The sequence below is a fragment of the Elaeis guineensis genome, chromosome 1 (genome assembly GCF_000442705.2).
Source record: "Elaeis guineensis isolate ETL-2024a chromosome 1, EG11, whole genome shotgun sequence".
NCBI lineage: Eukaryota > Viridiplantae > Streptophyta > Magnoliopsida > Arecales > Arecaceae > Elaeis > Elaeis guineensis.
Window position 1 is genome coordinate 2,935,005 of NC_025993.2, and position 14,897 is coordinate 2,949,901.

Here is a 14,897-nt window from a genome sequence, read left to right on the forward strand (position 1 = left end):
TTTGATGTATGTACAATACTAATTGTCTTTATTTGCAGGGTCTTTGTAACCCAACGATCAGCTTTTGGATGAATTTTGTACTTACATAGGTGTTATAAGATCATTAACTTTGTATATATTTAATTATATAAATTGAAAATTATTACTATTTTTTATACTAAAATTTTGTAGAAAATTTATAAAGGCATGATCAATTGTAGAAAAAGATCGGCCAATTAAGACCACCAAGAACAAGCATCAATCTATAGAAAATGATTGTGAGACGAGTAAAATAGAGGAGGATAAATTTGTAGAGAGAAAATAAATAAATTTTATTAATAAATAAAACTTGGAAAAGCCAGATCAAAATTCTTGCCTGGTTCTCTGAGAACATCTCATGAAATGCACAATCCAAAAACCAAAGTACTCTGCCTCCCTTGCATAGAGGCTACTCTTCTTCATACTTAAACAAAGTATCAATTGCTTATTTAAAATAAAACCTTTCTAAGCCCATCGAAACCAAGAAGTCGACTTTGTTCCAACCATCCTACTAAAAGATGGCATCTAGCATAGCTTGTGTAACGTTGGGATAACTAACTAGAATGGAATAAACAACAAGTAGGAATAAAATCCTCGCTAAACTAAGATTCATAGTGAAATATTAACCCTCCACCTTATTGTGAAGTCCATGCTGACAACTCCATACAAGCAACTCCTTATGGAGTAGTTTCTAATCGATTGCTCCCCTCTAGTGTGCACCCAAGTTGATGATGACTTCAGTGCATCCTCTCAACATCGATCATATTGTTATGAAGTGAAGATATCATTGAACTAGAACCAATAAATATCCAACATTCATATTTTCCAAATATCTCTTGATGCGGTGTCGTCTGCACTCTACTGAGGTATTTGGTTGGAGGGAATGAGGGTTGAAATCGAAATCGGAATGGATGACTCTCATTCTAATCATTTGGTTGGGAGAAGTTCCATTTTGATTTCTATTCCAGAGTGGAATGGGAATGACTCAATCTATATAGAACTCAATACTTACTCTCCCCTATGGATTCAAATTTTCATTCTGATTTCGATTTCGATTCCGGTCACTAACTAAACACTTCGTACATGCAGCTGTATCCTAATAGCCGCTCTAGCATGCGATAATGATATTGCACCTAGACCTAGTCACATTTCCTGTACATCCACAACCTCGAAGTGATCTAATCTATACATACCTAGCAATCTCATGATCATAGCCTGCATGTATCACTTTATCATACTTGTGCTTTGACATGCATGTATGCTTACTCGAACACATGCGCACCTCTAGCATATCTGCACCCATATGGCTTAGTCTATCATATCTTACAACTCTATGCACCCGTACATAATTGGATAAGCTCCTAACCGTTCGAACTTTGAAGTAGCTTTAAATTTAGTCGACTCTTCCATCTCATGAATAATTAGGTCATCGTTAATAACCTCCATATGCTGCATAACTTCTGTATAAGATTCATTTATATATGCTTTGGTTTATCATCCTCAAGGATGACAAAATCATCATAAGAAATATTTATATCTAGGATAGCAATTCTGCATGGAAATGTTTGATTGGTCTTCAAGAACTATGATCAATAACCTACTATAGAATCTATCCTCCTTAGCTACCTCAAAATCTAACTATGGTCCCTAACCCACTAGCTCTTCAAGTTTGAAGAAAATTGGGCAAATAACTAATTCACCTTTCTAGCACTTAAAAAACTGAAATTGCGACATGTTGCAACACAAGTAGATATTAACAAGAATATTTCAAGCTTTTTAAGCTCCTTAATATCTTTAATATGCATAAAGTTTTGATCATGTGCTGCAATTAAAAGACAAAATACTACTCTGGTAGATCTGATACTCCACTTTGTCCTCGCATTTGCATTATCGAATACATCAGATGGCATCACCATTTCCAATCTATTAACAGTCTCCCACAAATCTTGGTTAATCAAATATAACTTGTTGCAAGAACTCTAATAAGAATAATTGGTGTTGTTTCAACTTTTCCATCATAGGAAATAAAAGTGTGGTGGTAAAGTCTCAGTGGACAAAATCTACTTGCTCAAAGGCAAAATAAACCTACTACCAAAATCTACTTATTCAAGCTGAGCCGAGTCAAATAACTAGAAATTTGAGCTCAACTTGATTCAAAATACCGAAGCTCGAAACTTGACTCGAAATCAATCAAATCTTAATATTCCAAATTCGAGCTTAGCTCTATAAAAAAAATAATACTCAAGATCGACTCAATTCAACTCGAATATCATTCGAGCCATGAAATTCAAGTTTAGGATCGAATTTGAACTTTAGCTAACTAATAATATATATTATAAATAAAAATAATATTATTAAAAATATATATAAACTTGAATAAGTTCGCGATCTTTCGAATCGAGTATCTTACTATTCGAGCTTGATTCAAAAAACTCTTCGAACTACTCGAGCTCGATAATAACTGAGTCGAGTCATGCTCAAGTAGCTTGCGAGCAGCTCAACTCATTTGCACCATTAAAAAATTCTTAATCTAAAACATATGAAAAATCCATAGACCATCTAATATTATTTAGAGCAATATGGTCAATGGCTGAATGAGATTAGCCAACCCAAGATTATCTAGAACAAGCACCAATAATACAACATAGAAAATGATTGCGAGAAGAACAAAACCGAGGAAGATAAATTAGAGAGAGAATAAATAAATCTTATGAGCAAATAAAAACTAACATAAACTAGATCAAAGCCCTTGGCTTCTACTCCAACAATGCCTCGTAAAATCTTTTGCAAAATTGCTCACAGGGACCTTTTTATATAATCATTAAAGGCAAGGATGCTATTGGTTGGTTGCTTAAAATAAAACCTTAGGAAGTCAATGTTCCTCCAACTAATCCACTAAAAACAAAGTGCCTATATATCCTAGTTTGGATAGTATTAGATTAATGTAACTTGGATGATAATGGAATAAATAACAGCTAAGAATGTAATCCTCTCGCTAAAGTAAGACGACTTATAATGAACCAGCAACACATTTTAATAAATAACATAATTCACGGCGCACCTCACCATCCCAATTGGAGGAAGGCAACACGATTGCAACACCAGCCAAGAAAGTTTTTACCGATCTAAACCATATGATAAACTGTGGTGGAGAATAATATTTAATTAAGAAAATGCTGTTTATTTTTTAAAAAATGAATAATATAATAACGATCATAACCATCCATTGTTTAAAAAATCACTTAGAGATGAAAGCATTTTGATATCCTCAATGATAACGCTTTGATGCTTTAGAGGAAAAAAAAAAAGCAACGCTCCTAAAAATTTTTGTGGACAACATATTTACTCCTGGCTGATGACTTCATTTGATGGTTTGATTTTTTTGACTTATGAGGAAGACCTCATGGTGGAGTAGGTTTTAGGTTTGCATTTAATTAAACTTCCAGCTTTAGGGAAATGACCTCCGGAAGACAAGGCAATGATAAGTATTATTTTTTTTGAATTGCAAGGCAATTGCATGTGAACTTCCAAGATATAGTTGCTTGTGATGCATCTGAAAAATAAAATAAAGTTTAGTTAACTCCAAAGTAGGTTGATTCATTGTTTCTTTCACAGATAGCTTGTCATCAATTGCTAGCTAAGGGCTATAGGCAACGCTTGAAAGAACTCTCTCTCTCTCTCTCTCGGGATCTACATCCGAAACTTGATCAAAACCATATCATTCATTTTTTAGTTCAGTTTGGGGTCGACATGGATCTATGATTAGAACTTTGTTACCATGGACTTGGCTGAAACACTCACCCCGTGATAATGCGGATCTAATCACAAGTCCAGTTAATTGTGGGATCCAAGACCGACAGAATCCGAGTTCAAGCTTTGATAAATATGAAAGCTCAGGTGAAAAATATGTTCCGGCGATTTCCAACTAATTGCTTTCAATGTAGTTCTAATTTTTATTTTCATTTTTCTGAAAAATATCTCTAAAAATTATGAAAATTAAAAAAAAATCCAGAGTTCAAAGTTTAGCTTAGAAAATCAAAACAATCCATGGCAACTATTATTACTTCTATTGCCACAGCCACCACTAGTTTATCGTTTTATCATTGCTACCATCATCATTGCTGGCAGTCGCCGTTGGTATCTTCACCATCATTATTGTTCAGTGCAACTCAAATGAGTACAAAAATAAAATTTGATATTAATTTTTTTTAAGAGGAACTGTTTAGCTTTTGAAAAATTAAAACCTCCGAATCTAGTGTGATGATAAAATTTATCTGAATTTCAAAAGTTTGTGGTGTGCATTGTTGGCATCAACATGGACTGCAAATACCCAGAGATAGAAGAAGGTCATAAGGTTATAAGACTATTTGGTTTAATTGAAGAAGAAATATTGTATAAGAATGCAACTTATTTCATGCTCTGGATGTGACAATAGAGTACTGCTAATTTGGTGTTTAATGAACGGCTCAATCCCTTCCCATCTCTCTCTACAAAAAGATAATTACATGTTTGTTGTGCTATTATATCCAAGGGTCAGACACAAAGAAAGCAAATTGGAAAATTTCTTACTACTAGTTGACATTGGCCATTATATATGTGCAACATTATTGAAAATATTAGAGGTGCCTGAATTATCCATTTATAATTTCCTTTTATTAAATAACTTATTCAAAGGCATTTGGCAAATCCTTGCCCTCCTCATCAAATACATAGGATAGAAGAAGAATTTAAAAATTAAAAGCGTAACACCCATTGACAGAAATAACTATTAAAACAATTAAGAGTTTGGCTAGCAGGCATTGTGCAGCAGAAGAACCTCCGTCTTGTGCTAAATGCTAGCTCCTAACATGCACTCAACATAAATGCAAAACAAGATGTCTATCACATTTGGTGATAGAAGAATATCTTCTTCTCCTCTTTCTTTTCTTTTCTTTTCTTTTTTTTTCCTCTCTTTTGTAAAAGATGGGAGAATGCCAAAATAGTAGATACTCCATCAGAGGTAGCAAATACGAAGAGAAGTTTACCCATAGCAAAAGTTCATTGAGAGACGCCAAAGACCTCATTCTCACTCTTTATTCTACTCAATCCACAGCATCGCACAAAGACTATATCCACTGAGTCAGGATCCTCTATAGCATATATTTTGCATTGTATGATACTATGCAACCTAGATAGCCTCCACACCATTCATATCAGAGATGGATGGCTATTCTCAAAATAAGCATAGCCATCCATCTATAAGATGGATGATATGACAGCTATCTAAAGCCATACTATACTTTGTGATACAAAAGCTGAATCATAAAAGATCTAACCTCCATATCTATCGGTCACAAGTTGCAATCTATATGTTACATGCATCCGGAAAAGCAAAATTTTGTCCATGTATTGAATAAAAATCTTTGCCTGAACAAGTTTTTCTTGAAGTTGGAAAAATAGTTGGCCTCCCATAATATTGATTATGAAGGAAAAATGCTATCAGCCAGATGAAAATCTTTTACACTATTCTAAGCATTGGTCAGATTTTTTAGTAGATAATTAGGTGTGACCTTTTTTGTAAAATGAAAGGGGGGCAAAGATCATTTTCTTTTTTTATTTTCAAAATTAATAATAAAAAAATTGCATTCATATTTTTAAAATTTTTAAATGGTAGACGTAATGGCAATGAATATGATTGTTGTATGGTGAAGATAGTAACAGTGGTAAATGTGGTAATAATGGTGGAGCCGACGACTATTTCATTAGAGGCGTGATGGAGCTGGTAATAATAAAAAGCAGAATGGTGGAGAAAATAAGTCGTAGTAAGAGATAATTGAAGTGACAAAGAAGACTGTAATTATATCAATCATGATAGCAAAGATGATGTGAGCTATAGTAATATTAATAAAGGTGACAATATTAGTGATCATAATAGCATCGATGGTGGTATTAAAAATTATAAATTTTTTATTTTTAAAAATATTAAAAATTATTATACATATTTTTAATATGATAAAAATATTTTTTTGAAAAATAAAAATAATAGCATCTAAAATGAGCTAGATTTCTATTTTTTAATTTTAGAAATAAAAAATAATAAATAAAAGCAATATCAAATAGATACCTAATGTTTGTACTTCTACAAGCCAGGGTCATACGGAAAGTGGAACGCGCAGAGACCACAACTGAACGGTTGGGAAGGCAATGTGCTGGTCGTTGATGGGGTCCATTCAACGGCACTTCAACCGGCAGGAATTGTCACAAAAAAGTTGGTGATAGCATCCCCTGATGACCACCTTGTTCAACACGGCTGTACATTTGCCGAGTCATTGAAGGGCGGCTTGGGCTCGGCTGGATCACATCTTGTCCGGCTGGCATAAACACCAAGCGTGAGCTAGCTTAGAACCCGATGCCTCTCAAGCTCAAACTAGATACATATATAAACGTCATATATATCACAACTTTTTTAGATGTTAACTAAAAACTATTTGTGCATTAATTTATGAAGTTAATACTGATACGTATCCTTTGTTGATCACACATTTCAGTCATTCCCAAAATGAGGCATCTGCAAAAAACTGGTTTTTGCTTGAAACTAATTTGGTTGAGCAGAAGCTTGTCTCAAAATTAAATTAATCGGGTCGAATTTATTCTATTGGTGTGGTCTCTCTTCATGTGCGACCTACTGCTTAAAATTAAAAAAAAAAAAAAAATAGAGAGAGAGAAAGTGAAGAAGAGTCCAAATAAAACTCTAAAGTTCTTGTGCTTCTGAAAAAGCAAAGAATGGCATGAAAACCAACAATGCATGGAGAGAGAAAAAAAAACGACGTGATTGATGGTCACAGGGAGAAGCAGAAAATAAGTTCAAAATGGATTCTTAAAAAAAAAAATTCATGAGCCACCAAAAAGAGACAGAGAGAGAAAAAGAGAGATTTGGAAGGTGTTTCATTCAAATAAAGGATATTAAAAAATATTGATTGGAAGAGTTTGCTCAACCTTGGATTAGAGTTATTCCATCGAAAGTTCTACTGGAGATTTGTTTAATCTAGGATTTCTTCTTTCTTATATTAGAAGTGGTATTCCCGATATGATGTCAGGAAAGATTTTTTTTTGTATTCTAAACTATTATTATGGTGAAAGCTCCTTCTTACTCTCATCTCTGTGTGAACGGAGGCTTCGGTCGAACCATATTAAATTTTGGTATTCTTGTGATTGCTGTGATTTCTTTATACTTTTGGTATTATCATTAGCGTGATTTTTTGCTTTCGCTTTATCTATTATCTTTCAATATTCAAATCTCAACAAGTAATATCAAAGTCAAATTTCACTAAATTCAAAATACTGAAAAAGAAATTGAGATGCTAATAGATAAAGGATCAATCTTCGTTGGGTACTATGATCAAGATGACGTCAATTAACTACTCAATTTGAAAGTCTTATACGAAAGAGCTCCTTTACTATAAAAATCTTCACGATTCAATCGAAAAATTATTGCTCAGTTCGATAAGATGTTAGATAGAGAATAGAAGAAATTGAATCGCAAAATCATTGAGCTGATCTGATAATAGACTGACAATAGCATTTTCCATCAGATTTTAATAGAGGTTAACACCCATAGACTCTAGTTAAAACTGAAAAGCCTATATAAGAGAGAGATGGCACAGAATAAGGCATTCCAAATTCTCAAACTGGTGAACATGAAATATAACTAGAGGATTTTCATGGCAGAGCATCTAAGCAACTTCCAAAGCATAGTGAATCAACTCACTAGGATGAAGATGATGTTAGATGAGGAGCTTCAAGTCCTACTATTGTTGAGTTCTTTGTTCGACAGTTGGGAGACTCTGATGGTATCTCTAAGTAATTCTTCACCGAAAAGTTTGATAGCCTTAGTAACGATAAAGACTGTGTGCTTAACGAGGAAGTTAGGAGGAAGGAGTAAGGGGTCTCGAGCCATAATAAGGCCCTCATCAGAGAAAAAAAGGAAAAAGCAAGAATAGAGACTCTCAATCTAACTCAGATGATGGACGTGCTAAATCATAAAAGATATCCGTATCCTCAATTAGCAAATATTATAAATGTGGCAAAGGGGCCATTTTAAGAAAGACGGTCGATTATTGAAAAAGGAGAAGTCAAAGACAAATCAGGCGATGACTCCAACTCAAACAATGAGATGACAGTAGTAACTTCGAGTGGAGAGATGATCATTATTTGTGGTACAATAAATGATGGTCTTGTAGGTACTATTGGTCAAGACTCTATTGGATGATCAATTCGGCCGCTTCATATCATGTTACAGCGAGATGTGAATTATTCTCATCTTATTGTTTTAGTGATTTTGGGACGGTAAAGATGAAAATGATGGAGAATCAAAATTCATTGATATCGAAGATATTATGCTGATCACGAGCTGGGGGTACAGGCTAGTGTTGAAAAATATTCGACATATACTAAATATTCATCTAAACCTATTATCGATAGGGATATTAGATGAGGAGGGCTACTACAATATGTTTGGAGACGATAATGAAAACTGATCAAGAAATCGCTAGTAGCGACCAGAGGCATCAAGTAAAACTCTCTCTATTTCATGCAAGCCAAACTTAATAAGGAGGAGGTAAATGTAGTGGAAGAATCTTCTACCTTAAAATTGTAGCATCGACGGCTAGGATATATGAGCCAAAAAGGATGTCAATTTGATCAAGAAGAATACTCTTCAACTAATGGTTTTGGATTGAAGACATACGAAAACTGTCTGATGGGTAAGTAAATCCAAGTCCCTTTTTGGAATCTTTTCTTTCAAAGAAAAATTTATGCATTAAATCTTATTTACAATGATGTTTATTCTATGAATGATAAAACTCTTGGTAGATGCTCTTATTTTATGACTTTTATTGATAATCACTCTCAAAAAATTAGGGTATATGCTTTGAACATGAAGATCATGTGCTCAATATATTTAAACAATTTCAATCTCTATTGAAAGAGAGACTACACGAAAGCTGAAATGCATACGAACATACAATGGAGTGAATATGAGGATCATTTTGAGAAATACTATCAACAGAATGGAATCAGATTGGAGAAAAAAATATCTAAAATATTGTAACAGAGTGGGATTGCTGAGAGGATGAACAAAATGATCTGTGAAAAGATCAGGAGCATGCTCTCTCATACCAAACTATCGATGATATTTTGGAAAGAGGTATTGATGACTGCGATCCATGTCGTTAATCTTTTTCCTTCCTATACTCTTGAGGATGATACACCATAGAGAGTATGGTTGAAAAAAGATATTTTTATGATTATTTAAAAATATTTGGATATAGAGTCTTTGTGCATATTCTTATGGATGAGAGATCCAAAACAGATATCAAGATGAAACAGTACATATTCTTGGGCTATGGTGAGGATAGAGAGTTCAGTTAGCGATTGTGGGATCCTATGGAGCGAAAGATCATGCATAGCCATAATATTATTTTCTTAGAGGATCAGACGATCGACAATTTTGAAAAACTTAACAAGCTGAAGCTGACCCCGAGCAGTCCTATAAACTTGTGCCTAGATACTTTCCTAAGGAGTCTTAATAACGAAGGAGTAACTTTAGATGATGGTACACATGACAGTCATGAGGCTGAAGAGAGTATAAATGATGATCAGACTGAGCCACATATTGAACCACCTGTATAGGAAGTCTGGAGATCCATAAGAGAGTGGAGGCCATCCATGAGATACCTATTACAAGATTACGTACTATTAATGGGTGCAAGAGAGCCTGAGTCCTGCTCCAAAGCTATAGAGCAATAGCATAATGAGAAGTGGATGAAGGCAATATAGAAGGAAATGAATTCTTTGTAGAAAAATAATACATATGAGTTAGTAAAGATGCCTGAGAAAAAACTAGTATCTAAAAATAAATAGGTGTTAGGTTGAAGCCATAGGAAAATAGTTACAAGACGAGGTTAGTTGTGAAAGACTTCGATCAGAGGAAGAGCATCGATTTTGAAAAGATTTTCTCATCTATCATGAAGCTCATATTTATTTGAGTTATCATCAATCTCGCTACCTGTTTAGACCTTGAGGTAGAACAAATTGATGTGAAGATGGTATTCCTTCATGATGATTTAGAGAAGAAGATATATATGGAGCAACTAAAAGGATTTAAAATTAAAAGCAAGGAGAATCTGATGTGCCGCTTGAAGAAAAATCTTTATGGACTAAAGCAAGCACTGTGATAGTGGTATAAAAAGTTCGATTCCTTAATAATGAAGAATAGATATAAAAGAACAAATTCTGACCATTGCATTTTTATGAAGAAATTCTCTAATGATAATTTTATCATAATTTTGCTATATGTTGATGGTATGCTGATTGTGGGTCAACGTTTGCCAATGTCAGCATACCATCAAGGTGAAGTTGGGTCAAACGTTTGCAATGAAAGACTTGGGATATGCCAAAATGATCTTGGAGATGAGAACAACCTAAGATAGGAGATCCAAAAGCTATGGTTATCATAGGAGGCCTATGTTGAGAAGGTACTGGATCGATTCAATATGAGTGGAGCGAAGCAGTGATGAGTCCGTTTACGGGATACTTTAAGTTGACTAAAGAGTAAAGTTGCAAAGAGTGAGAAAGACCAAGTGAGATGAGTAAGATTCTCTATGCCTCTATCGTGAAGAGTCTTATGTATACTATGGTATGCATCAGGTCCAATATTGCTCATGTAGTTGGTATGATCAACCGATTTTTTCAAACCTCGAGAAGGAGCATTGGAAAGCACTGAAGTGAATAATGAGGTACATTAAAGAGATATCCAAGATATATTTATGCTATGGTAGTAGAGATCTTGTGCTACAGGTTTACACAATACGGACATGGTAGAGGATGTGGACACATAAAAATCCATATCAAGTTATTCAATGATATTTTTAAGGAAAGTGGTATCATGATAATCGAAGTTATAAAAGTGTGTCACACTGTCATCGATGGAGGTGGAATACATCGCCATAATGAAGATCGATAAAAAATACCATGGCTAAAGAACTTATTGCAAGAAGTTGTAGAAAGTAAGAGATGTATATCATTTATACCGATAGCCAGAGTACCATCCATCTCAGTAAAAAACTTATCGTTTCATCAAAAGAACAAAACCATCGACGTCAGATATCATTAGATTTAGGATGCGCTGGAGATGAAGCAGTTCAAACTTAAAAAGTTGACACTAAAGAAAATAGTTCAGATATGTTAATGAAGCTAGTTTCAGGGACAAAACTGATGAAGTGCAAGGGAGCTATAGGCCTGATGGAATCCCTCTATATGAGTCAAAAGAGGAAGATTTGTTGGGATGGTCCCTCCTCATATGGGATCCACTACTTTAAAAAAAGAAAAAAGGTGAAAAGAGTCCAAATAGGTCTCTAAAGTCCATGTGTACGAAAAAGCAAGGGATAGCACGGAAACCAACAATGTGCAAAGGAAAAAAGGGTGAGTGGTCATAAGGAGATGTGGAAAACGGGTCCAAAATAGACTCTAACCTTTGTGCTATAAAAAGAAAAGTCTGTGGATATGAAAATGGGACCACAGAAAAAAAAAAAGAAACAGGCCATAAGCCACTAAAAAGAGACAAAAAAGAAAAAGAGAGGCTTGAAAGGTGCTTCGTTTAAATAAAGAAGATTGGAAACATTGATTGGAGTTCGCTCAACCTCGGATTAAATACTACGACAGAAATAGGTTTTAATGGCAGAGAATGCTCTATGGATTCTGATTCTATAAATCTTTTTAAATTTGCTTCATCTAAGGCTCTGTATTTGAATTTAAATTTAGTTCATCATAAACTCCAAATACTTCATATATCATTTGACCATATAATTGCCTCTAGATGTTTCTTCCCCGTTAATAGTGACTCCATTAGAAATGGTTGCATATGTAACATAATCCAAAGCATCATACCCATACATTATATCATTGCCTACAAGGTGATCTTAAATCTCTGTACAGTTTCTATGATAGTAACGTTCACACTTTTTGCAAGGACAAATAATTTTTCTATCAATAGATCAGATTTGAATACTGAATTGAGAAAACTCTCTATCCATCCAAGTAATCCTTGCTCACTCTACTACACTCCATCCATCTCTTGCATTTACGATTATCCATAATAATTAGCTGTCCTACAATTAAAAAAAATTAATAAAATACAGCATATATTTTTATTTTATATATGTACACATAAAATATATTACAAAAGTCAAAATATGCAAATATAATCTAAGGGATCGAAATCAGCATAATAATTATATCATTATGAAGATGCACATTTGTCTAGAATCTTATACTTTAGAGAACCAATGGTAAATGTAAACTAAAAATATAAATAGAAAATAAGTCGCTCATCCAATTGATCTGATGCCGACTTCTGCCCTACTATCCAAATGCGGAGAAATTTTTGATTAGAATGGTTCTAACCAATAATTTCTACTCAAATGAGTATATGGGAAAGAGACAGCATGAAGTGCGTGCTGGTCCATAGTACTATAGTGTTTCCACATGGATTCCAACCTTTATGAACGAGCACCCACGGCTTTAAACCCTTGGCTCGGAATATGAGAGAGAGGAGAGAGAGAGTTTTGCTTCCATTCTTCTATAGATGGAATGAGCTTCCAAATAATGCAGTCTCCTAACCCTATTGCGTAATCGGATCTAGCAATCCACTAGCCGACATCAGCTCCACTCATTGTCGCCGCCACCCTCCCCCATTCCACTCACTGGTAAGCCATTGAACTAATCTCCATCCTCTGATCGATAGCCCCGTTCGATCCATAAATAATGTGTTTCATTTTATATATTTTTAGGTGGACCCGACTCCCCCGACGATGGAGGTTCCACCCGACGTCGGCGACGATGGCGACAGCGAGGTCGGGACGTCATCGCCGGCAGGTGTGTGCTACATGTGCATGCAGGCAGGTGCACCGACATTTCACTCAACGAGCTGTGACTACGCACATGCCCCCGAGTGGAAAAATCAGCCCAAACAGTGACCCAAAACCCTATCTTTAGTATAATTTACAACCAAAAAGATCAATTTTGGATCAAAAAATATTTCCATGACAAGATAAGGCTGAAATATGCTGTAAAAATCCCCGAGAAAAAAATCGAAGATAAATCAGATGAATCAGGGCACAAAAAGCTTATATTTTTTAATAACTTCTCTCCGGAACAAGGCATCCACCACAAAAGAAAGCAATCTGGGGAACGACGATTACTAATCTAAAAAGAAAAATCAATCGGAGTCCGAACGATGCGGGGAAGATCGAAGGGATCGATCGGAGGGATTTAGATTTTGTGAGGGGGGATCACGGACGAGCGACGCCAGTTTCTCCATCTCTCCTTGTCTCCCTTTGATGGGGGATGGATGGGACAAACGATGCCGATCTCTTCATCTCTCCTTTCTTCCTTTCGATCCTACTATTTTTTTTTCCATCCTGTGGGCATGGAGGAGTAACAAATTCTAATTAGGAGGGAGGCTTGGAGTGTGGGAAAATTGCATGGGGTTGAGTCAGTGCGTGGAAAAGAATGGAAAAATTTCCTCCACGCGAACAAAAGAAGAGTATGCATGGAATTGGCCGAGGGGGGGCAATACATAGATAAAAAATAATAAATAAATTATAATAATTATTAATAAATATCAATAAAAATATATTTCATAATAATAATTATTAATAAATACAGGTAAAAATATATTTTATAATGATAATTATTAATAAATGCCGGTATAAATATGATTTATAATGGCAATTACTAATAAATATCAGTATAAATATATTTTATAATGGTAATTTATACATTTGCGGTAAAAAATAGACATTAACGGTAATTATTTTTATTTGCTGCTAAATTTTGATATCTTAAATTACATTCATGGCAATTAGGTTTTTACCACTAATTAATTTCACTAAAAATGAGTTTTATTGTAGTGAGAGTTATTCCATCGATGATCTATTGGAGGTTTATTTAATCTTAGTTTTCTTCTTTCTTGTATTAGAAGCGGTGTTTCGACTGGTGTCAAGAAAGATTTTTTTTTTTTGTACTCTAAATATTATTATAGTAGAAGCTCGTTCTTACTCTTTTTTTGTGTGGATATAGGCTTTGGTCAACTATTTTAAATTCTGATATTCTTGCGATTGTCATGATTTTCTGTATTTTTATATTATTATTAAATAATTTTTTATTTTATCTATTATCTTCCAATATTTGGATTCTAATATATTCAACTACGGTATGAATAGAGATTGAAGAAGGCTTGGAGAGCCCAGGGATTGTTCTTAGGCATAAAAAAAAATATTGCTCCAGTGAGAAGATCTTCATGAGGCTCCAAGGATTGCGCTTGGAGTATATATTTGTTCTATTAGTGTTTTAGTTTTTTAAGGAATTTTTCCATGAGTATATTCTGACTAAGTCCGTCTTCAATAAAATAGATAAAAAACCAAACAGAACTACCAACCGAGGCAAAGACAACGAAGTCCTTCCATCTCATGTTAACATCAGCTTGATAATTACAAGCACCCATTAGCTTGTCATGAGATTGTTCTGGAAAATTTTCTAGAAAAACAAAAGAAAAAAAAGTAATCTCTCAGTTGGTAATATGACCATGTACATTCATCTGAAGTCCCAAGCGTTTCTAAGCAATCAAAGATTCAATGAACAAGCCCAATCTCAACAAGCTTATAAAAGTGGGGTCTATTCCTATTTCCTACACAAGAATAGTTCAAGCTGGGTTTTGTATGTGGCTCACAAGGTGGCCCAGCCCTTGACAACTTTAATCATGGATAGCTGAGTCCAGCATGAGGCCGAAAGAGTAGTAAAAAGATGAGTTTCACCATCTAACGGCATCTAGGTGGTACCTA